The sequence below is a fragment of the Panthera leo genome, chromosome A2 (genome assembly GCF_018350215.1).
Source record: "Panthera leo isolate Ple1 chromosome A2, P.leo_Ple1_pat1.1, whole genome shotgun sequence".
Classification (NCBI taxonomy): domain Eukaryota; kingdom Metazoa; phylum Chordata; class Mammalia; order Carnivora; family Felidae; genus Panthera; species Panthera leo.
This window is the reverse complement of record NC_056680.1, coordinates 89,520,747-89,546,206: the sequence shown is the minus strand read 5'-3', so window position 1 is coordinate 89,546,206 and position 25,460 is coordinate 89,520,747. Positions and strand designations below refer to the sequence as shown.

The following is a 25,460-nucleotide window of genomic DNA, read 5'->3' as shown; positions in this document are numbered from 1 at the left end:
AAGAAACTTTATTTTTGCCTATTTGGGTTCATACTTGACTAGACTGGACCGGATGTGTTTTAGAATGGACTAGACATTGGATTAGAAAATCAATACAGCCTGGCTGAGATTTTATCCAGGGATAGGAAGAAACAAACAAAACAACAACCCTAAGACATTTGACAACGGTGGGAAGCATATTAAGCATTCTCTTTTAGTCAAACTTGTTGAATAAAGAAGAGTGTTGGTTGGCAAGTTGGTTTCTAGTGGTCCTATGTTGCCTAGATGTCCATGTGGGCCTTTTTTGTAGTGAGATCAGTAAATGGATGAGGATGTATGTGAATCAAGGGTGCCAGTAGGAGAAGAGTTCAGATAATCAACCATAAAATTCAGATTGGGTCAAGAAGGAAATAAGGTAGGGTTAAGGATGGGCTCTTATGCCCAGAGAAGTGATTCAAGGTTTGAATTTTCAGAAAGTTGATGAGGAATTGACATGGGAACCACAAGTGAGAGAGTTGGAAGGATTGGAGGTTATATTCAGAGATTTCTAGATTAAATCGCCAATTAATTGCCAATGTTGACACATCCTAAATTTTCTCAAACAACCTTAATTCACTTCAGCAGGTATTATTGAATGTGTGGCTATTAAGATGGAGATCACTCTCCAACAGCTTGTGACAGCACAGACAGGAGCAGTTAGAAAAGTCTGCATATAAATTTTATTAACAAAAATATTACGGGCACCGAATTTGGTAATATCACATGATTCAGAGGCATTTAATACTAATTGGGCACTCACTATGTGCTAGGTAATTTGCCAACTTTGGGGTACAAAAAAGATAAAAGAGAAGTTATTCATCCTTGAGTGATGAAGATATGGGAATATACAATTACCATATAATGAAGTAAGTGCTACTAAAATTGGTACAGAAACAGGTGGAAAAGAACATTTAGGAAGCTCAGGAGTAAAAAACAAAACAATCCCTCTCCCCCAAACAACCTGACCTTGGATTAGGTGACATTAGATTTATTTTTTAAAGGATGAATGGGTCTCAGATTATTTATTGATTTAGTTAGTTAGTTAGATTTATTTATTTATTTATTTATTATTTATTATTTAGGTTATATTTATTTATTTATTTGCATATATTTCATGAAGGCTGCGTTTGAGTTGAATCTTGAAGGACATGTAAAATTTTTGAAGGGAAATGATGGAAGAGTGTTTGTTTTGTCCTGAACATAATCTAAGCACAGTCCAGCCATCAGGGAAACAGACTATCTTTTGAGAGTGAAGAGCTATCCCAGTGCTTAAGGCCATCAGAAGATGAGCATGGGAATATAAATTGGGACCACCAAAGTGAAGGAGCTTGAAAGCCTGAGTAATTGAAATTGGAAACCATTGAAAGTTTTAAGCAGAGGAAAACATAAATGGAGTGGAAGATCAGGAAGAAAGACTTGAGAGATGGATGTAGGGTGATTAGGATGAGACAAACTGAAGGGAATCTGACAAATTGGAGACTATAGTAATATCACATGTAAGAAGGAATAAGGTCCTGAAGCAGCATGGTAAATGAGAGGATGGGCGAGAGGTGTGGATTCAAGAGGCTATTTGGAAATAGAAAAAATCAACTGGATTTTTGATTCAAGATGTGGGGGGCAGAAATGTTGTTTGGTTTCCAAGGCCCTATCACTGGACATCTGAGAATATGACACTTTGATTAAAAGTCGTAGGAAAGTCATAAGAACGTTCTGGTTGGTGAGGTAGGATATGATACATTTGAGAGGCTAGCTGTGTATCTTACAGAGTTGCCTGACAGTCCTTTGGAAAAGTCAGTCTGCAGCGTGGAGGGAGATGAGAGTTAGAGCCAGGAGTTACTTGCTTAGAAGTTGATAGTTGCAGACACAGGAGTAGAGAAGATTTCTGACTGAGTAAGCATGTTCTATGTTCTTCACCCTATTTGAGTTATGCAACTCTTGAAAATATGATCAAAGCTGTGCATCTTTTTTTTGCCAGAAAAAATGAGCAGACACATAGACCCCACATTTTGTAGACCTTAGTTTAAAATTTCTTGGTATTAAAGGAAAAAAAGGAGAGCTGACAAATGAACTTGGTGAAATCCTTGTTTGAAGGGGACCGAATAAGGAAACGATGATACAGCAACAGAAGACAAACCAGGGTGATGTTTTAAAAGATGCTTTAAAGTAGTTAGTGCTGCACAGTGTTTCAGGAGTTCCTAAAACTGAGAAGTTTCTGGGTTTGGTGATCACTGGATTCCGAGTACATTGTTGATCTAGGATTAAGAAGAAAACTTGCTGTAGAGTAGTGGGGACAGAAGCCAAATGGCGGAGAGCTACGAAGTAACTGGATTGTGAGACTAAGTAGAGATACTAAATGGAGAAACTAAAGGTATTCTGCTCTTATATTGAATTTCATCATAAAGGTAGAAGGACAGTAGTGACTTGAGGGGATATATAATCTTGGAAAGACATTTTTATATAATTTTAAGAAATGGGGCATGTTTTTAGACAGAAGAGAATCAATCTATCCAGATGGAGAAGATACAAGGAAAAAGGATAGTCATTAAGAAATTTCCATTATTATCATGTAAATTTCCCCCCCTGCGCATGTTACTATTAGTTATGGTTGCATTTTGGAAGAGAAAATAATGATCATTGCACACTGCTGACAGTGCAGAGTGCTAAGTCTTAAAAGGATCTGTTGTGGGGCACAAGGAAATACTGAAAAACAGAATTATGTAAATAAGAGCCAGATGTGTTCCTCCAAAAGGGAGATGTAATCATGGGTAGTACTTGGACAGAGATACTCGAGACGGTGGACGCTAACTGTTGAGTCTCTGTTCTTGCTTGCCAGCACTTACTCTTTCCTTGTGGCCCACTGTCTGGTTTCTCAACCTTGGCTGTTCACTGGAATGGTGCAGGGTGGTTTGAAAAACATGGAAGCCTGGACCCCAGCCCCAGTGATTGTGATTTAATTGGTCTGAGGTAGGGTGTGAGCAGGGGTGGTTTAAAGGCTTTGCTAACGGGGCAGCCAACATGGAGAACCACTCAGCGTATTCACTGTGGGCTTTGAGTTCTCCATTAGAGATAGTATCTTCCATCCAGATATTTTCCAAAAGTTGCTTGAAGAAGCTATGGGTGCCAGTTGAATTCCTGAGAGCCTTAGAGACTCCACTCACTCCCTGAGATAGTAAGTTGGGAGCTTTTTCCAAATTTCTTCGTTCACCCAGCTTAATCAAGGCTTTCACCCATAGTTGTGAGGAAGGGAGTATGACCATTATTTGGACATTTGGGAAATTCATATTTAAGGAAACACTAAGGATTACTTGGTGCTAACGCAGGCTGTGGAAAACCAAGAGTTGTTTGCTCTGGATACAAAACAGACACCCTGTGTGTGGCAGGTAGCAGACAGTCCCTTCTGCAGCAACAATTACTCTTCCAGGGAAGGGCCAGTCAGCCACACACAGGTCTATTTTCAGAAAATATTTTCAGGGTAGGTCTGTAGGAGGCCAGTAATTCACTTCCCTCTCCTCCTCTCCTCCAAGATTCACAGCTCTCCAAAGAAGAGGTCATTAGCAAGTGTGAGAATTGCCCAAGGATTGTGTGACGTGGTGGCAGCAGCTTAAGTGAATGCCTCATTAGCATGTGAGAGAAAAGCCCAAACAACACCATCAAAGGGTGTTAAACCTAACCAACGGGGCGGGGCGAGGAAGGGGTGGTTGGAATTCATTTAAATCACTTTATTTAAAGCCAACATGAATGAAAGGACAGTTATTTCCCTAATAGTTAACATGTAGCCGGCATGGAGTGAAGGTGTGTAGATTTTCATGAGACTATAAACCTGTTGATTACGTATGTTTGTTCATAACTGATGGCCTGTATAATAAAAAAAAAATTAAAAAATATTGTGACATTTCAGCTGTCCTTGGGAAACTAGAAGAAACCTAAGGAAGCAGCGACAGGGAAACACCAACAAAAACTAACCAGGAGAAAATCTGAAGCGGCATATTAAAACATGCTTACTGTTACTAAGATGGTGGGCAGTTGAAATAACTAAGACATACAAAACCAGATCAACAACAATGTGATAGATCTGAATTGAGAATCCAGTGAAGTCCCTTGCCTTTAATTTGTGTCTAGAAATTAGACAAAACTTTCCCACCAAACAGGATCAGACTTTGGAGGATTGGGGCCTGGCGGGGGGCGGGGGGGGGGAGGTTGGGCAAGGAAGATAGGAATGGGTGGGGGGGGGGAAAGAAAGAAAGAATAAAAGAAAAAGAAAAAAAAAACAAGCAGGAAAAAGAAATGCTTGAAATGCTCTGATTAGCTTCAAGCTACCGGTTTGGCTCCCTCCAGTGTCTGCTTAAAGAGCCTGTTGTTTATTGATTAGATGAAAGTGACAGAAAGGCTCGGTGGGTAATTGGAATAGCTTGCAATCAAAAAGAAATGCCGGTTGGTAGTTATGGACTTGATGCCTTTCTGCTCCAACTGGCATCTGTCAGGAGCAGAGCACTTGAGGAGCTGAACGTTTCTTTGAAGTTTCCTGGAGGTTTGGACCTACGAGGGGTTGATTTGATATCAAAGATTGGGGCCAAGGTACATTGAGCTATTTATTGGTAGCCTGTTTTTGCCCCTGCTCAGTTTTTGCCCCTGCTGTCTATCCCTGCTCCGGGGAGCATCTTGTGAGAGCAGAGGAAAGCGGTGAACCTCCATTCTCCCCAGAAGTGGCTGAAAAGTTAGGCAGCAGCTCTATTGAAAAACTGGTCGCAGATGGGTTAAAGCGCTGCTAAGTGTCCATTGGAATAACCCTCCTCTCCTTGATGAAATCAGAAAAATGCAGGTAGCATAGCAGACTAAGGACAAGGCTAAAAGAGGAGTTGGGATTCTCACTGTGATGTGCATGGGTGCTCCTTAACTAAGAGTGAAGCAGTCGCTATTTGATAGCTTGTATCTCAGACAACAGGTATTTCCCCTCTCTCTGCTTTGGGGACCTAGTTGAGTCATCCACTACTCTATGCCCTTAATTCTGAAACAATCTGGGCCAGTCAGGCATCTCTACTATTCAGGTCAGATGTGAGAGTGCTGCGTTGTTAGTTACCAGGTGTATGTAGAACATTAGTCATTTCACAAAACAATTTCGAGGGATTTTGACATTTGCAATAGAAGATCCACAAGTCTTTGATTTGATAAGTTGCTTCCTGCTGCCTCCTTCCTGTCAGAGGTACTGAGCTTGAAAATGAGATCAAACTTCCGGAAAGAAATATGCTTTATATAAATGTTCCTACTCATATTATTTCATAGTCTCCTATGACAACCTTAGCGTCAAAGATTTATTCTGGGTAGTTAAGTTACACAACAAAATATCTGATGTGAATTTTGGCAAGAAGTGCACTAAGTGGGTAACTTGCCAGGGACAGGTATCCATATGGAGTAAACAGAAGTAATGAGGGTAGGTAAAAGCATGCTCATCAGGGGCCTGCATCTCTGAATTAACTTCCTAATTTGTCCTGATAAAATAGCATTAAGCTCATTAGTGCCTCAATCTCTCTTTTTAGTAAGATGTGTTTCAGAAGCAAGCTAATCTTCTCATGAAAAAAAGTAAAGCAAACAACAACAACAATAGCTGGTTTGGATACTATAATTCATTAGAAAAAAAGGGTTTCTAAAACTTGAAGGTCTATTTGGGGAATGTGAATAAGAAAAACAACAACAACAACAACTAGCTTTAAAAGCTCAGGTTCTGGGGCGCCTGGGTGGCTCAGTCGGTTAAGTGTCCGACTTCAGCTCAGGTCACGATCTTGCGGTCTGCGAGTTCGAGCCCCGCGTCAGGCTCTGGGCTGATGGCTCAGAGCCTGGAGCCTGCTTCCGATTCTGTGTCTCCCTCTCTCTCTGCCCCTCCCCGGTTCATGCTGTGTCTCTCTCTGTCTCAAAAATAAATAAACGTTAAAAAAAAAAAAAATCTCAGGTTCTGACTTCCAGAGAGGGATATTCACTCTTGAACATAAAATCTCTCATTTAGAGGTGTTCAGGTTTTAGATGAAAAAATACCACAACATCCTGATGATGCCGCATATTATTTTAAGGCAATTATTTTAATTTTCTTAAGGTGGAGTGTGCTAAACTGAGAGAGGTGATGTTTTGTGAATGGAGTCATGTTTTTGACTCTGGAGAAGTAGTGTGATTTCTTGAAGCAGCTTTCCATTTGCTTCATGAATAAGAGTTTCTAGCGTTGATACAGAGAAAAGGAAAGCTCATCAGATCATTTTCTGTGCTGTGAGTTGCAAGATTGTTTCTCTCTATAAAATGGGTGATGAAATTCCCCAAATTTTATCCTAGATTCTTTTGCCTATTAAGAGAAGCTCAAAATCTCCAAGGGATTATTTGACTTTCAATATCTCATGCTTTTGTTAAAATACATTTCAACTTGCTCCTGTAATTAACATTAACATCAAGTTCTTATTTCTAACTTGAAGGCTCTCAGAAAGTGAGGATTACAATAGAATTTAGATAAAAATGATTAGAGGGTAAGAGTCTTCACAAAATGTGAATGACGGAAAATATGTCTAACAGCCCATGTTATTGTGTAGCCCTCCAACTTGTTCTTCCTAAGATTCTGCCAAATACAAGTGAACGTCTGACACTCTGAGTTAACATTTAAAACTACGCATTAGTTTCATAATCACTGCAGTGCAGAAGTTATTAAAGCTACAGCAGTTCAGCATGAAAGAAGCCAGGAAATAGTCTGCATTATTTTGCTTCTTCCCCACATAATTTATGTGAAATCTTCACTTTCTTAATTTTAGATCACACACAGAATCTTCACAAACATAAGAAATATAACATATGGTTGATAGGGAAGACTATAAAATTCATAGTGGGATTTATAAGCGAAATTGCAAAATGCTAAGTGGAAATCATTTGATTAGTGAACCGATTTTAATTAATATCCAGACTAAATTACGAAAAGAGAATTGAATTACTTTGACTGGTAGTGGGGGATGAGTACTATCAGATAAAGATTAAGAAACTTACGACAGTGGGTATGACTGCAGGTGCCGTAGTTCAGCCTTGGTAAGATTCAGCAAGCGTTTAATGAGCACATACTAAGTGCCAGACCCAATTAGGTAATTTTATATTTGTTACCTTTTTGGATCCGAACGACTTTGTAAAGTAGATAGCGTTAGGAGACTTGGAGAAATGTAATATATCTTTCAGGATCATACAGCTTATAAGTGATAGAATCAGAATTCATAGCATGTTCTCCTAAGTGTGGGGCTCATTTCCCTCATTGTGCTTTGTCTCTCAAATACATGCAGTTTGGTAACAGAGAAAGAAAACAGAACTAATAGATTTCCTCATGTATCAGGTAATAGTTTGACTAATGAAAAATAAGTCTTTCTGAGCAGACTTTCACAGCTACCACAATAAACAGCGATACTGAAAATAAATCTCTCATGTTCTAAAACTTGTGTCAGATTTATTTGAAGTCTTAGCTCTCTTTCCCAGGAAGTGGAGGGACACACATAAGAAAACTCATCTTCATGATATTTTCAAAGCAGTCTCTCTTGCTTGTGTCGGAGTGATGCTAAGCAGGACTCCCCAAGGTTAATGCTGTCACACTCTCCTCCTTAAGGTTCAATTAAGAATGGAATTAGGGATATGTGTGACTTGGGTTTACTAGTACCTGTGGCAGGAGGAGGTGAGTATGTAATTGCATCTGGTGGTTGTGCTGGTGAGTCACCCTCTGAGGGTTTCTCAGCCAACTACAACGTTCATCTGCTTGCACATAGTTGTGCAGGCTGTACTGGGTGGAGATGATTTTGTCATCCCTTTTGGTTGAGCTTAGTGTAGTTTCTGAAGGCACTGTTTGTTCCCAAACCCCTAAGACACAATGGATATTCACCAACAATGGCTTATTTGTTTTCAGTGTGTCAAAAACAATGGAGATGAACAATGCCGAGAATGTGATATCTGCTCCTAAGGCATAAATCATTTCCAGCCTTCTGTACAAGGAATGATATATTGATGTCATAGTAGGCACTCGATAAATGCTTATTGATTGATGGCCCGATTGACTCATTGTGAATATCCTGAACAACTGTGTAAACATCCAGATGAAATTTTACATCCGTAACCCATCTATCACTAAGTCTTTTCAGTTTTTAATTTGTAAAATTTTTCTTTAGACTATCTACTCCTCATCATTCCTGCTGGTGCCACCATCTTGTGTGTTCTGTAGAATTACAAAAGTCCTATGAACTGGTGTACCTGCATCCATTCAGACCCCTCCACCCCGATCCATTCTCCATATTCCAGTGGGCTTTTTTCATCCAAGGATGTATGACCCAGCTTCTGTTGCTAAGTACTTGAACAATCTCCCATTGTTTTTAGGCTAAGGACAACTCTCAACATGGACAGTGCTGCTCCCGGATCTCAATATTGCAGTCACAGTGGCCTTTCAGTTCCTCCTAGATGCCATACTGTCTGCTTTCACACGATCTGTGCTTCCGCTCCGCCCGCCGAATACAACTTTATTTCCTCTCCACTTACTCATTCTCCAGTTGTCACTTTTTCATGGAAGACTGACTTCCGTGATATCAAACCCTCTTATTAGGTGTTCCCACAGCATTGCCTATCTTTTATTTTTAGCATGCATGGAAGTTACAATTTTATGTTTATTTGAGACATTCGATTAATCTCTCTCTCCTGCACTAGGTCATGAACGGCACATGTGCGGGAACTTGAATGGCTTATCTTTACTCTAAGCCCAAAATCTCACAACAAAATTCTTAACAAGGTCTATAAGGCCTTTGGATCTGGCCCCAAGATGACTACTTAAATCTCATCTTTATGTTACACAGTTGAGCCAAAGTTAGGAAACATTTATACGTTGTCTTTTAACCCATGTTCTGCTCTGTTGCCTTGCCCTGACCACTCCTCCAGAGCTATACTAACAAGGAGTAATAACTATTTGTTTCCTCAAATCCAATTTTCAACTCATTCCCCTCCAAATAGTTTTCTATCTCCCAACTCCATGGTAACTTCCAATGGCTTTTAAGATGCCAACTGCATTGGTCTCATTAATTTCTACAATCAAGATGCTAAAGCATTGATCCTGTCAATTTTGTCAGCTAAGTCGTCCCTCAGTAGCATCAGTACTATGACCACTACCTTCTCAGAAGACTTTCTTCTTTGATTTCATGATCCCCATTTTCTCTTGTCCTGCCTCTTACTTCAGTCACCAGCACTTAGCTGCATCTTTTGGTTCCTCCTTTTTTGTGTGTGACCTATAAATACCACTACTACAGAGCTTGGTTTGAGAGCCTTTATTCTTGACTGTTTACATTTTTTTTTTTTAATAATTTCTTTAACGTTTCATTTATTTTTGAGATTTGACAGACAGAGACAGAGAATGAGCAGGGGAAGGGCAGAGAGAGGGGAAACACAGAATCTGAAGCAGGTTCTAGGCTCTGAGCTGTCGGCATAGAACCCAACACGAGGGTTGAACCCACGAACCGTGAGATCATGAGCTGAGCCGAAGTTGGACACTTAGGCAACAGAGCCACCCAGGCACCCCTTGCCTGTTTACATTTATACCCCAAGAGATCTCATTGGCAAAATAGTCTCTGCTATTAGATAATAAATAACTTACAAATTCTTTTAAAATTTCTAGTTTAGAGGTCACTGAGCATTTGAAGAAAAAACTGTTTACTTTTCACTAGTTGCATTAAATACTTCTTTGTACTAGCCCCATATTGAGGCAGTTTTTGAACTTAACTCAAATTTTGAATTTAACTATTTTAACTCATCAGGGGAAGAGCTGTAATATAAACAAGAAATGATAGCAAGAAGTCTGAATGGATGAGTTCTGTTTAAAAACCAAATGCTAGGTTTGGTGATTCTCATGGGTATTAGCGGTGAGGTATGTCGATGTTCAAGTGTAAAGGTAAGGATACATTAAAAGAATTTAATATTAGAATATGTGTAGAAAGTAATCACTGAAGAAGGTTGTGTTTCGAATGAATTCTTATTTTCAAAAAGTCATCCTTAAGATAAAAGTGACACATGACACATTTTTTTAATAGACCATATCATACAAATAGTTGGGTATATGAGAAGTAACTTTGAGCCAACAATGGACATACTAAGACTCTTGAAGATACACAGGCCTTAGATACACATAAAATCAAATATCAAAATAATTTTTTGTGTTAGCATTTATTAATTTCCTTTGGTACCTCATTGTAATTCAACTAATATTTATTGAAAGCTCATTGTGTCCAATGTCTTTATTTCCTCATTCCTTCCTTCCTTCCTTCCTTCCTTTCTTCCTTCCTTCCTTCCTTCCTTCCTTCCTTCCTTCCTTCCTTCCTTCAACATTTACTATTTTTAAGGCATTTTTATGGACTCCAGTGCTACAAAAATGACCAGGACATGGCTCTCCCTATAAGAAATGTATAGAGATTAATAAGAAACAATTCTTACTTTCAAGCAGAGATCATGAAAGTGTGAAGAGATAATTTCTGATTCTGGCAATGAGGTATTTCAAAGAAAGTGATAGTGGATTTTGATGAAAGACTGTTGATTGTTCCATTTGTAGCAAAATGTGAAACATTTAAAAGTAAATTGGATTCAAATATTTACACTTAATATGGAGCATACAGTTTGTAAGATGGGCATTTAGTGGGCCTGCAACTAATGTCTTTCTTTAAATCTGTCACTATTCATTATAAGATTCACCCTGAATTTGAGAACGGCTTTTTGGAAAAGAAATATTATTACATAAAATGTGCACATAAATTGAATTATATCTCAATTTTGGAAACATTAAACTGTGAAAGGAAAGTGCCTATTATATTCCTCTATGGAGGAATTAAAATAGATAGTAAATCAATTTACAAGCTGGTGGTGGTTTCTAGCCTTCGTTGATTTATTGATTAGTTTATGATTTTTGATGTCACTGAAAAAACACATTTTGCAATTAATTTCAGAACAACATTGGCAGCAAAGATGCTTTTTATTCTGTAAAGTCTTAATTGGCCCCATGTACATGTCTGAGTGCCATTTGACTCAGATTACATTTTTAAAAATTGTCCAAGAATACTTTGTTTTCATCATTGTACCAAGTTCTTTTTAACCTCAGGAAAATAACTTTAGAAAATGTGGGTTTTTTTTTTTTTTTTGAGTCTACATTCTGTTGAGTACCTCTTGAATTTTTTTTTTAAGTTATTTATTTTTGAGAGAGACAGAGACAACATAAGTAGGGGATGTAGAGAGAGGATGAGAGAGATAATCCCAAGCAGGCTCCTTGCTGCCATTGCAGAGCCCGATGCGGGGCTCGAACCCATGAAACCGAGAGATCGTGACCTGAGCTACAACCCAGCGTCGGGCGCTTAACCTGTGGAGCTACCCAGGCGGCCCACCTCTGGAATATTTAAGCATCCTGAGCATTTTGTCCTTAATAAGTTAAAGACTACACAAGTGATTTACTTTCTAGAAATGCTGTACAATAGGACCATGAGTAACTTGAAGTCCAGTCTACAGACACCCAGCGCCTACTACATGGTCAGACACATACAGAAGGAACTCAAAGTTTCTGGGAGGAAGAGATGGTTGCCAAAATTGAGTGAAAGTAAGCGGAGGCATTTTCACTTGGACTGATGTGTTAAGGACGCCACCGCAGCACATCCCTTAGTCATCACCTGTGTATGTTACCCTGCAACATGTGCTCCTTTTTGAAAGCATTAAGCAAATCTTGTTACTAAGAGAAAAAGGAAAGGCACTTCATTTGGGGCAGCTCTTAAGTCCCTGGCATTCTTTTAGGAAAGCCCAAAGAAGCACATGTCTTTTCCTATAGACTTCTTGTCTCGCTTCTGCCTGAAAAATTACGTGGATTATGATGCCACTTACACTTTCTAAAAAATCTTAAAACGTAGAATTCTCAAATGGCAAATAAAGATCTTTAAGGGCAGAGACCATTTTTTGTTTGTTCAATGTTTTTGCTTGCCAGTGTCTAACGTAGTACAAATAGGATGGATATATGTGCTTAGTTAACAGCTGTTGAATGGATGAATAAATCTATCATGATTAAATGAAGGGAGCTACAGAATTAGCATCATAAGGTAACATTAACTAAGTGAAATGGATGTTCACGCAGGGAAATAGCCATCCTGTTTCCATGCTATATCTAATGCTTTAATTTTTACTATCAAAATGAACACTTAACAGTGTTGCTGTTTATCTGCAAATGCTGGAATCTTCTCTTTGATAGAACTGCGCAGATTAGTTGATAAACCAAAAATAGATAAAATGTTCACTAAGTGCTACTGTAATCAAAATAACTATGAAGCCACGTAAGACACAAGCCTTCTACCTCTTCAGGGATGAGCGAGTTTGGATCCTGAAGTCAGACTGCTAATGTTGGGGAGGGTTTTTCTTAGGGATTACTTAAAACTAAGTTATCAAAATAAATATTTTCAAACATCCTATTTTCTTTTTCCTTGCCAATGGATGATTATTACATTCATGTTTTCGTCTTTGTTTGTTTTGGGAATCAGGGTTTTCCAATGAGACCATGTGCTATTAAGAACCGTCTCTAGAGAGTGAGTTTACCTTACAAACAAGCAAAAATTCCCAGTCTGTCAGAGATCTTCTCCTAGGATACAAGGAAAAGCAAAGTTCAGCTAAACTGCACAATTAATTCGCCATCACTTCTGAATAGAGAGAAAAGGTTGCTTTAATCTGTTCTTCCTCCTCTTAAGGATTTAAGGTCAGTTTCAAGAAGCACAATTACTATTCTTTCAAAGTTGTCTCTCTTGATTTGTATTCCTGTAATTATCTTCTCAGGACCTCTTCCTTTTTAACTTGTAGACTCAGCTTAATAAATCAATTTAAGGATTAGATACATGTAAACATACCTACTCTGAGAGCTGGATGGACAGGAAAAGGAAGAAAGTAGGACAATTTCCTGCTCACCGGTTTCACCAATGTATCAATTATTTTTTTCATACAAAAGAAATCTGAGATGTTCCCCCCTGGAAAATAAAAGAAGTAATTTTTTTTTCTTTTTTACTTGAAATTCTATTTCTTTTAATAGAAAGATTAAGAGCATTGTCGTTCTGCCTTTTCAAGCTGTGGACAAATTCTGAAGTTGAAAAGAGCAGGTTTTTTTGTGAGGAAATAAAGGCTTGAGAATGGTTCTTTTTAGTTGCATCTGACTCTCAAGCTACTAGAATGAGAAGGCTTTAAGTGAAAGTAAGGAAGGCAAACAGTTATATATATTCTGCTCAATAAAATGGGCAAGTTGAGCCAATATTTGACCATCCTACTGATTTTTATTTGCTACAAAGAGCTCAGAGTGTCACTAGGTTTTCAGTTGTTTTTGATTTTCAAGTGAGGGAATAGAAGATAATTCTTCCAAATGGTGTTTGCATATTAAAGATTCTAGTTCGGGGAGGATTTCACAAGAGAGGCAGTATAGTCAAATAGTCAAGTTCATGAGCTAAAACTGTTGGGGCCAGATCCTAGCTGTATCCTTATTATGTCTACTTGTGAGAGTGCCTCAGTTTAATCCTCTGTAAAACGGGAACCATAATGTTACACACCTCACAGGACTGGTGTCAGAACGAAATCAGTTAATATAGGTAAAGCAATAAACAGCACCTGGTGTGTAATAAGTACTCAGTAGAAGTTGTTACTCGACAGTGTTCTCCTTCTCCTAGGAATGCTGTGGAGGATATATGTGTGAACCACATTTACTTTATCTTAAGAAGTATTGTAATAGTTTGTACCAAATGGAACACCTTGTGGTGTTGTTCACTAAAGCTGCTGGGAACTAGTATAATCAAATGAGATTTGTGGATCCTCTTATGAAAATGTCTGAAATGTGTTTCCATTTACGAAAGTTCCGAGGAGGAAATCTGCCTGGAAGCTGACTTTCTTGCAAAGTTTTCGTGATTATTTGCCTCTATTTCTTTGCTACTCATACTTCACCGTTTAAGGCGACCGAAAGAGGAGAAATGTTTGCAAAATGAGGACAGGTTGAGGAATAAGGAAACATATCACTAGCATTATTAGTGATTTTGCTATTTAGACAGTAAATAAAATATAAATTTTAAACAGGACCCATTGGTTTTTGAGTCTACTGGTTCTGACTTGGGATGCTGAATTGTCTTTATTGACAAAGGTTACTTAAAATATGTGACGAAAGGCATCTTAAAAATCAATACCCAATTTTAAAGATGAGGAAAATGAGCTCCAGAGTGATTTAATTATCCACGACTCCATTTATTCAATAAATATTTATAGATTTTTTTCCTACGTGATACTCACTCTATTGGGCAATAGAGATACAACTGTGAATAAGCAAGCCTGATCTCTGTCTTTTTAGCTCTAAACACTACCGTGGGGACATAGGTGAGGATAATAACGCGTGACGAAGGGAGGTGCAGGCAGCCTGGGGTGTGCGCAGCAAGAAATAACCTACCAGAAGAGGTCACGAGTGGTACAGAATTCTAATTGAGCCCTGAACATTCTAATTGAGTGGGGCAGTGCTCTGGGAAGTTGCCCAGGCCGGGAGAAGGGGAGGGGGAAGCGAGAGGAGAGGGCAAGGCAAGCAAGCTGTTCAGTTTGATTGGAAGAAGTGGGTTGAAAGGGATGAGACACAGCTGGAGGCATATGCAGATGATAGCGGGCCAGGTAAAGCACGGTTTGATTATCCCAAGAGCAATGGAAAAGTCTTTGGAGAGTTTTGAGCAGACAGTAACATGCTCAGATTTATATTAAGATAATTGTGGCTTTCGCCTGGTGGATAGATTTGAGGGGTAAGCTAGGGGTCAAGGAGGCCAGTGAGTGGCTCTTGGAGAGGCTTGGCGAGAAAGCAGGGTGGCTTCACCCACTGTCCGTGGATAAATTCTATCAAATCATAACCACGCAGAAAATAATGACTTCATTTCTGTCTTGTTTGCAAATAGTTTATTACTTGGGTTATTACAATCTTCTTTTGACCCAAGTTTCTAAAAAAAAATAACCATTTGTTCAAGCCTCCTCGTCCTTTATTAAAGCAGGGATTTGAAAGAGCATGTTCTTTCTGGTGGAAAGAGGAAAATGATTAGCTTAATTGTTTTTGCTGGTGTTTGTCACCCAACTGCTAATTCCTACCTACTAGGTGCTATTCATCTTTGTGTCCATTAGATGCATACGTGTTTTCTATTTCCCTTGCCGCTGCCCTAGTTTAGGCCATCATTACCCTTCACCTGTTGCCATAATGGGCCAGCTCATCTCCCCAACTCCTAAACCTTTATTTCCTCATATTTATCTTCACGTGGGGATTTCAGATTCCCGTGCTCAAATGTTCTCAGAGGTTTCCCTCTGCCTGTAGGAGAATTATTAGCCTTTATGCCACCTGCTCTTACAGTTTTACCACCTCCCTTGAGGGTATACCTACGCTTAAACTCAGCCAGTTCACGCACTCTTCCCCAAGCATATCCACAGACCGCATCTCTGCCTTTGCATAGGTCTAGAATGACTTTCTCCACTTCCTGAAATCTTAACCGTTTTTCAAGGTCCAACACAGAAGCAATTTTTTTTTACATGATACTTTCTACATTTATATCAAGCAGCAGTATTATTATCCACTCAGGGGTCTTATAAGTGAGCTCCTGAATTTGCCTGTTACTATAGTTACATACATATCTCATCTCTTCTACAAGATTTTAAATTCTTAGGGAGACAATGATTCCTTTTTCATCCTCTTCTCCACAATGCCTTGCCCAGTGCTTCAAAAGTAGTGGGCCTTCAGTATAGGCTTATTTAATTAAATTGATGTTACTTTACATGCCAAATTTTAAAATTTTTGTAAGGAGTTATTTTGTTGGTGATCCAAAATGCCTTTAGGAAAATGATATCATTTATGGAATAAAATTAAGATTGTAACAATATTTCTTACTTTTAAAGCATGATAGATGAAGGGGGGAAATTGATGCTAATATTTCAGCAAGGAAGATACTCAGGGAGTAAATAAAAACTTTAAAAATAGATTCCTTCATTCATTAAATATGTGTTAGGTATCATTGTATGTTCCATTCATTATTACAGACTGCTGAAAAAAGGCAAGATCTTTGTCCTTTCGGAGCTAATTCTAGGCAAGACAGATGGATGTTCTAGCCACCTCTTAAATTATTTCATAGGCATTGATTTCTGTAAGTCTTCATACAGGTAGCCCCATAAAAAACATTTTTCTGGGTCATAAAAAGTTAGAGGCTTTTTTACTTTGAATTTATTACCATACTCACACATCCCACAAGCATCTATCCGTACAAGGCACTTTGCTAAATTCACAGCTGAATTAGAAACCACAGCCATCTAAGAAAGCAAAGGCACTACATTCATTATGTCAAATATGGTCAAAGTATGTTCAGAAGAGAGAGAGTATCAGGAGATGCTTATGTGCCCCAAAGCATATAGCATCACAAAATGGGCTAGGTCTGACTCCAGACTGGGAAATGCAGAGGATAAGAGAAGGATGAGATGTTGAGATGCTTCAGCAGTGGAGCCACAATAAAATACTGCAGCACCGGGACTCGTCCGTATGCCTAGGGTTGTTCCTGCAACAACATGTTAGTGTGTTCGTGAACCAAAGCAGGGGGAGGGACGGAGAGAGACCTAACCCCAGAGAAAGGGCTGGAGGGGCAATGAGACCTGAACAATGAGCCTGTGTAGAGTGTCTTGCAGAAAGAGCAGGTGCTAAAGGGGTGTGGTTCAGCAAAGGGAAATTTGTGTCAAGGAAACGGAGGTAAGACCCTCAGCAATGAACAAAGAAGTCTCAAAACACACGCATACACGCACACTCACTTTGAGGGAGTCAGCCTTAACAATCTGGGGGCCCAGAGAATATGAAACCTGTCAGATAAGAATTTCTTTTCTTAATGTTTGTTTGTTTGTTTTGAGAGAAACAGAGCATGAGCAGGGGAGGGGCAGAGAAAGAAGGAGACAGAGAATCCTATGGGGTACGAACCCAGGAACCACGAGATCATGACCTGAGCTGAAATCAAGTGTCAGTAACTCCACTGACTGAGCCACCCAGGCGCCCCTGTCAGATAAGAACTTCTTGTTGTGCTAACCTGTTCTGCCGAAGCTCTCCTTCCACCCCAACTTTGGAAGAGTCAGAGCTTGAGTTAGTAAGAGAAACAAGGAAGGGTGGAAGAGAACCTGAGAAGGTAGAGAGCTTTCATTCTCAACTTCCCGTTTGAAATAGGCTCCTGTTGCAGACAGAGAGAAGGCTCAACTTGAAAGTTCAAAGTTATCATTATTATATTGGTCCACGCTTACTAATTTTTGAATGGAGTCTGTTTGTCATTAGGCTTATCGTTAAATCACATCCAAGTATGTTATATCTTACTGAATGCATTTTAAAGGGGCAATGAGAAATGACAGTAAATTTGCCTTCTGATTTTATTCCACAAATTAGTGGTCTTGCTACCTATTACTCAGGTCAAAACAGTGTTTCACTGGTGAAGCCCGTATCTGATGAGGATCACATGACTGTTGTGGATAAAAATGGCTTTGGAAGGACAAACGTAAGCAGCGTTAGTATGGACTTAGATAAGGGGAGATTTGAAACTTGCCTTAAAACCCGGGTTCATAGAAAAGAAGTGGAAACACGTTCTAAATGGACTTGTGACCATAAAGATGCTCAAAGGTCTATTTTGTGTACCAACAGAAAATCTGGGTACAGGAGGGGATCCCCTTGAGAAAGAAAGGTTGGAAAGATACATGGGAAATGTGCTTGTAGAAAATCTTGATGGCCAAGTTGGGAAGTTCAAACTGCCTTCTCAATTGACAAGCTGCTCTTTAATGCCTTTTAAGCCAGGCAATGGAATGTAAAAGTCAGTTACAAATCAAAATTCAACTGGTAGCTGAATGTTGCCTTTTCCAAATCCCCACCTCCATTTTTATACATCCTGGTGTTGTGATATTTTATCATTTCCTCACATCACTATATTTTCTGTACAGCACCTTAGTTCGCTTGCTTATGGTCTGACTCTATTTAGTGTAAGCTGAATGAGAAGAAAAGTCCTTCTAAACTCTCTTGTCCTTCACTGCTACACTATCTCTAGAACAGTGACTGGACCCACAGTAGGCACTGGTTAAATGTCTGGCAAATAAATAATAAACGAAGATGGAGAGACTGGAGGAGATAAACTGCTACAGAAGATTGAAAGACAAGGGCTAAGGTTTTGGCACTGGTAGTAGAGAAAAGAAGACGTGCCCAAGATGAGTTACGAAGGAAGGATCGACAGAGGACCAAACAGAAAGGTCATTGGCAATTCTAATATTTTAAACCACTTTCTGGGGAAATGAGGGTGTTCCTGCTAGCATCGGGAACTAAGAAGGAAGACACTGGTTTGGGGTGGTGCTGGGCTTTTAGCTTGAGCTGGACAGAACTCTGTGTCAGTGGAAGAAGGGCCGTTATCAGTATAAGAGCTGTTAGCACCACAGTGGGTAAGGAAGCCATGCTCTGCCAGGGACACAGTGTAACTTCCAGCAATTTAACATTTTTGTGCCTGAGACAGCCTGAGCTTTAACAATTCAAATGTTTTTTCATATTGGGAAGAGTGGGGAAATGTGATCTTTTTTTTTTTTTTTTTTATTGCTTTTCACTTCATGAAGTCAGTTATTAAGTGTGGAATGCAAGGCAACACAAAGAAGTTGCTCAGACCCCCTAGGAAGTGAAGCTGGTGGCCCAGCCTAGGCCTCCCCAACCCCCTGCTGCCCATCCCTCATTCCCTCTTCAGTTTTTTTCCCATGTGGCTCCGGACGCTGCTTAGGAAACTATCTTTGGCAGTGTTTGTGAGGAGTGACGGCTTCAGCCAAGCAACGATTCACTTGAACGAAGTAGAAGCTGAGTGGAGAATGGATAAGAAGTTGCCAAATGAGGTTGTTTTTTTTTTTTTTTTTTTTTTTTTTTTTTTTTTAATTTTCACCCGCTCTGCAGATCCGGAGGGCAAAGGGGAGAGCTGTGACAAAATGATGTTTTCCCACATCCCCCAGCTCACAGGGATATAGTGATAAAGGCAATTTGAGTTTTAAGTGTGCGCTTACCCAAATCAAGAAGCGTTTCTATTCTTATAAATCTAATGTTTTCCTTGATAATACTCTTTAAAGCCAGTAACCTCCCTTTCCCACATTTTAATAAATATGCATCAAGTTTGTGAATCTTAGTGGAATTTGCTATAGGTAATGAAAGAAAAATTTCCTTGCAATGAAAACAATATGAGGTTTCCAGAAAATGAATCTATTCACACGACTCATGGGGACTGTGCTTCATTAGTTGAGCTTAATTAATTAATTAATTAATACTCCGGCTTGCAGAATTGATTGTAGACAACTGGTTAATCTAATTAGAGTGGACTTGCGGTGGGGAATAATTGCGTAGAGTGATTCATTGGGTCTTCTCTGTATGACCATCATTCTATGTCTAATTGTTACGGGCTGAATGTTTGTGCCCTCCTCTCTCACCCCAAATTCATCTGTTGAAACCCTAATTCCAATGTGATTGTATTTGGAGGTGGGACCTTTGTGCGGTAATTAGCTTTAGGTGAGATGACAAGGATGGGCTCCCATACTGGGATTAGCATCTTTGTAAAGAAGAGGAAAAGAGGCCAGAACTCTCTGTCTTCACCAGGTGAAAGGTGATCCTTCAAGAAGTGGGCTCTCACCAACAACCAAATCTGCTGGGCACCTTGACCTTGGGCTTCCCAGCCTCCAGAATTAGGAGAATTATGTCTTCTTTAAGCCACCCAGTCTATAGTATTTTGTTCTAGCAGCCCGAGCAGACTGAGACAGTAGTACTTCTGAGGCTTGAGTGTACATGAGAATAATCTGGAAAGACATTTAATACATATATTGCTAAACCCCAAGCTAAAGGACATCAGTCTGGGACACATCTGCCCCAGAATTCTTCATTTTAAATAAACTTCAAAATGATTCTAATGCAGATAAACAGTAATTGGATAAACACAATTTGCAGTAGAATCAAGATGATTATTGTTTGTGTTGTACATGGGAGGGTGGGAAGGACAGGGAGAGGAGACCTCTGACTTTGCCCTTAAACTTCCTTATTCTCCCCTACTTCACCTGTTCCAACCTTTTCCATCTTAGGAACACACTTAAAATTAGCAGATTCCCTCCCTACATTACATAGCAACAAATACAGTTTTAGGATTTCAGAAGAAAAAAAAGGGGGGGCAAGATGAGCACTCAATAAGACCTCAATCTCATCCATCCAGGGCTTCCTTTGTTCACTAACCACAACGGAGGTCTCTTTCTTCTAAAATTTCTGCATCCTGTTCGTTCGGGAACTGAGAGCCAAAGAAGGCCATTTCTTAGGCAAAATTATGATGTAGGCACCCTGCCACTCCCCACCAACTGGATGATGTTAGCTTTTCTGAAAAAAATGAACCTACAAATTCATGGCATTGGAAGGTTGATGAACTATGTGGACCTTGAAACATAGAGTCTTTTGTACTTTGGGGATGAAATAATTTAGCTTAAAATTCATAGAATTGATTGAATCATGGCAGGTAGCGGAAGACATTTTTCTTGGAAGGGGTAGGGCTTTTCACATTATACAAAGCAGTTTGCCCAAGGGCAGTCCTTAAGCAAAATCTGTGGAGAAGACATATCAGTAATCAAAGTTCCATGTTTTGGCTCTTTATTAATTTTGAAGTGAGGTATGCTCTGGTCACCAATATATATCAGATATATTCTGATTAATGCCTCAGAATGTGGAGGGTCTTTGCCTCTTTATGAAAGATAAGATGCTTCACAATAGAAAGAGCGAACTATGTTCCCCAGATCTTTTTCTCCTTGAGGCAGTTACAAATGCCAACTGTTTCTGACCTTGCAGTGCCACCTCCTAAGTCGGCAAGTATTTCAACATATTTTGTGAAAGAAGTTTATATTATTTTATATTCACCAACAACACATGGTGCACCGAAATTGTTAAGCAAAATATAAAATAATGCTAATAATCTATTGGCTATATATTATTAACAATCAAATGAAACAGTCTGTACCAGATGGAGGGACAGATCTGTGATATCCATTCATTTTTTATGTCTGTAAAATACTATAATACAAATCACAAATCAGAGAAAGACTTTCAAGTAAAGACTCCTATTTGAGCTCTTGGGTTGTCTGGAATGAATTATAAATTCACGTAATCAAGACAGCAGGTTTCCTGCCTGTGGGAAAGCACCAAGGTCAGGGAATCATATGTGGATTTTCCCAGAGCATTTCTACTGACTGACTGAATCTTTGGAAAAACCAGCAGGTCACTTGGCATCTCCCGTCCTTAGTGTATTTAAAACTTGAAACCCTTGACCTTGTCCTTTCTCAAGTTGTTGTATGCATTATGAATAAATGCCAAAATGTGTAACATGTTGAGAATTTCCTAGGTAAATGATGAATGACTATTTCAGCTGGGTAAGGAAATTTCAAATTTTTACTAGTCTACAAGGTATTTTTATCAGCTTGTTTTCCTGGAAGTACGTCAGTAGGTTGTAAAGAGGAGAGAAACCTGAGCATTTTAGCCTTAACAAGCAGAAACGCGATTCACCCTCATGCTGACTTTTCATGAGACTATCTTTGCCACTGTATTTAGTTGTGCTGATTGTGATGTTCATCGAATCAGGCTCTGGGAAATACATTTTGCTCACATGTTCACACCTGGTGTTGACTTCTCAGGTTGTTAATAAACATTTGTCTTCATAGACTTTCCTGGTGCTACAATTTTTTCCTGAGTTCTGATGAATTCCAAATCATATTTTAGTTTATTTCTTCCATGTGCATTTCTTTGCCCCTCTGAAGACACCATGTCTGTTTGGGGGAGTGTAAGGGCTGAGCCTGGGGAGTACTTTTGTGGGTTCTCTTTCACTGGTGGGTTTTCCTCAGCACCAAAGTATGTCCCTAAACTTGGAACTCGAAAATAACTGTTGAGTGAAATGCATCCAGTATCAAACATAAATTGGGAGGCAGTGTAGCTTAGCAGTAAACAGACTAGAACTTGGGGTAAGATCCTAAGTTTTGAATTTCAGTTTAACCTGAACTGGAGGAAATTACTTTATCTCTCTGGGCTTCCCTTTCCTGAGTGAAATGGAGATCACAGTGGGTGCCTCACAGGGTTCTTATGAATATTAAATCAGATAATCCATGGAATGTTTTCGTGGAATTCTTGGCACATGGCAGTTGGTCATCAATTATCATCTGTTATTATGATATATTGCTAGTTTTGTCACCTGACAACATTTAGCACTGTCTCAAATACATTCCTGTTTGAAATTTCAAATCCCAATAGGTCTGTTAAATGAAGGAGGAGGCTTTTTCATTCAGTTGATTATTTTGGTAGCCTCTTTGTATTCTAGAGTTTCAAGTTTGATTTTTGGAGTTCTTTGAACTTCACATGTTTGTGGAATTTTGTGTGCATTGGAACATTTTTTGTGTCCCCGTTGCATGCATGTCCAGTGGTTATAAAAAGTCCTTGATAAATATTTATTGACCTACTGCTTCCCTGATGGCACCTTTTTTTTTTTTTCCTGATGGTATCTGTTTTTTAGAGGAATCTCTTCAAATTGTTACAGTCTTAATGCTCCCATGCTGCACTGACAAGTTGCATTTTTTTTAACTGCATCATAGTTTTGAAATTTGCATCTCCTTGGAATGGCGTGGGTGGGTGTGTATAGTGGTGCATAGGCAGTGATGGTGAAGCAAATTCTGACAAGGAGTTAAAAATGAGAGCTACCTTGGGCTTTCTGTGGAGACACTTTATATATATGGTTTTACTTTCAAACATGATGTTTTTTGTCTGTGCTTGTATAGATAATATCTGCATGTTTTCCAAATTTATTTCTCTGCACAGTGTATCATTTCCAGTTCCATAAAAAGATTACTGATTTCGGGAGGAAATAGATTCTTTGTAGACACAGACTTCTTAGAAGGTCCCTGTCCCAGAGAGAAGTCCCAAGTATATTGACAGTCTACAGTCCCTATAACAGGAAAATTGATTTCCCCTTTGTTTCTAAGGAAAATCATTTTGAGGATACTCACCATGAGATGAATGGCACGATAAAGACACTTTTGGGCTTCCAGAGGGAGAATACTAGTTGAAAAATTATTTACTCCATGCAGTCTAATTTACCTCTATTAACGATATATTCAGTTTGGGAAGGCCACTTCCCCTTACTGTTCCCGTAACTTAATTCACACAAATGTTTCCACTTACAATCTAGTGCTCGCCATGTAGAAAAGAAGACAGCACTAAATTTCTGTATGTAGCTGCTGATTCACCTTACTCTTAGTCCTTTATTTTCTGAATTTGCCAAGTGTAACCTATGAACTTACTTCCTGATTATATCATTTACTCGTCTACTATCCAGCAGGGCTTGCATTTCAATGCCCGGGACTTGGAGAAACAATTGAGTGGGATGGTGAGTCTACCAAGATACTTGCTTCAGAATCTTAAAAGAAGCCTACACATGGAGGTCTTGGAACCAGATTTTAAGTGAGCAAAATAAAAACCTCTTTCTCTCTGGTAGTTATTTCAGGCTTTTCTATTTTTAAATTAACCTTCACATATGGTACCTCCATACATCTAAATATGTTCCATACAGATATATGCATGATTTGAGCTTATTTTTCATGATACAGCACAGTGATGAATTTGAGCTTAATTATACTGGCTTTTCAGATTGCTTTTAGTATGAAGGGACTACTGTATTCGAACAGAATTACTATGTGTATCATGTTCACGTATGCATCTAAACTATATACACTATTATATTCCTAGCACATTCTATTAATTATGGAAGTCACTTTCATTTCAATAGTAGAATTTACATGACAACAGCTTCTGAGGCTCAGTGGAGCATCAGACCAGTGTGTCACAGAATTCCCTTGTAGTGTGGGCGTTGACAGGGTTCTGTTGACATTGAATTTGCAATGAAAATGTCTCATAAATGTGCATCCACATAGAACATTACTTAGAAAGGATTGCCTCAATATTCACATAGGTCATTAATGGCAGAGATGAAAAATTTCCTCACACTTCTGTTAGTAAAATAAATTATTAGGGACACATAATCACGCACATGCATATCAATGACCTGAAACATGTGTCTTAAATATTGAGAAAAGACGTCCAGGTATAGAACTGTCTCCTTCATATACTCTCCTGTAACTGCTTAAGCTTTTGTATTCTACAAGTCCTGTATGAAGTTAGATTGAAGGGTCGAAATCAGGCAGGAGAATGAACTGATGCAGTGGGGTTATAACAGGGAGTAAATAACAAGATAAAATAGAACTACGGGAAAATTAGGCTGACTATCACAATAAAGTTCTTAATAGGGAGAACTATTAGACTGTGAAATAGTCTTTCAAAAGTGCTAGAAGAAGTCATTGCTTGACCCATTTAAAATCAGACTGGACTGAAATACTCCAAAATACAGTATGCTATGGAGACCAAGCCTACATTACAAGTGGAAGAATGACCTAGTAGTTTCTACTATCTCTGTGATTACTATGATTGTACTCATTTTTATGTGTTCATTCTTGGTGGATAATCTTCTACAATTTTATGCTACTTCTTGGGAATGATTTCAACAAATTCATCTAATACAGAATTGGATGCATTTAGCATAATCTCAGAAGAGACAAAAATGCACAATAAACTCAGTGTAAAATAGGAAAGTGAGACAAGTATGAGTAACCACTGCTCCTTTTTGGGGGAGTAACCTTGGAGGAAACCATTCTCACCCTGGAACTCTGGCCATATTTCAACATGCGTAAATGAATCCTGGTTTTCAATGTGAATTAGGTATCAATTTTCATTTCTTTTATTTAATGCTGTCTTGGGATGGTGTTGAGTGCAGAACCACAAATGGAAGCATTTTTATCCCAAGCCAACGGGCTATATTTTGGCAGGAGGTAGCTAGGACCCTGGAAAAAAGTCATGCATCATTTTGTGGATGATCTTGATTAGAGGACTGGGCAAGAAAGACACAATATTTTGATTTGAAAAAAAAAAAGAGTTTGACAGGAAATAAGAAAGAGGGAAAGATACCTAAGTAAATTATAAAAATGTTATTGCTGGGAGTCTTTGAAAATAAGACCATCCTGAATCTTGTGCAATTCTGGTTGGTCACCTATCATGAAGTAGAGAAGTGAGACAGGTGACATTCTGACAGTTATCCTAATTTTTTCATTCAAAAATATTAATTTAAATTTAATTAAAAATAAAGATCGCTCAATTCTTTGCTATCTGTGCATTTGTTCAACTTATCAATTTGAATTGCACTGACATAAAATCAGAGATAGGCTTATCATTTTGATGTGTTTAGCAATTGTGGGCTAAATCCTCTGATGTACCTTCATTTCTTTTCCTGTATACACCACAACTTCTTAAAAAG

At 38.8% G+C, this 25,460-nt stretch overlaps 1 long non-coding RNA gene across 2 annotated transcripts in view; it reads left to right on the top strand.

The window, feature by feature from the left end:
- LOC122213468 overlaps positions 1–23,556 on the top strand; it is a 46,884-nt gene extending 23,328 nt beyond the window's left edge. Inside the window, exon 3 of one of the 2 annotated variants that reach the window (XR_006199530.1) lies at positions 23,436–23,556. This is a non-coding gene — a long non-coding RNA (uncharacterized LOC122213468). Of the gene's footprint in view, positions 1–23,432 lie in introns of both variants that reach the window. The other variant, XR_006199531.1, reaches the window with a different exon arrangement.
- The last annotated feature ends 1,904 nt before the right edge of the window (positions 23,557–25,460 follow it).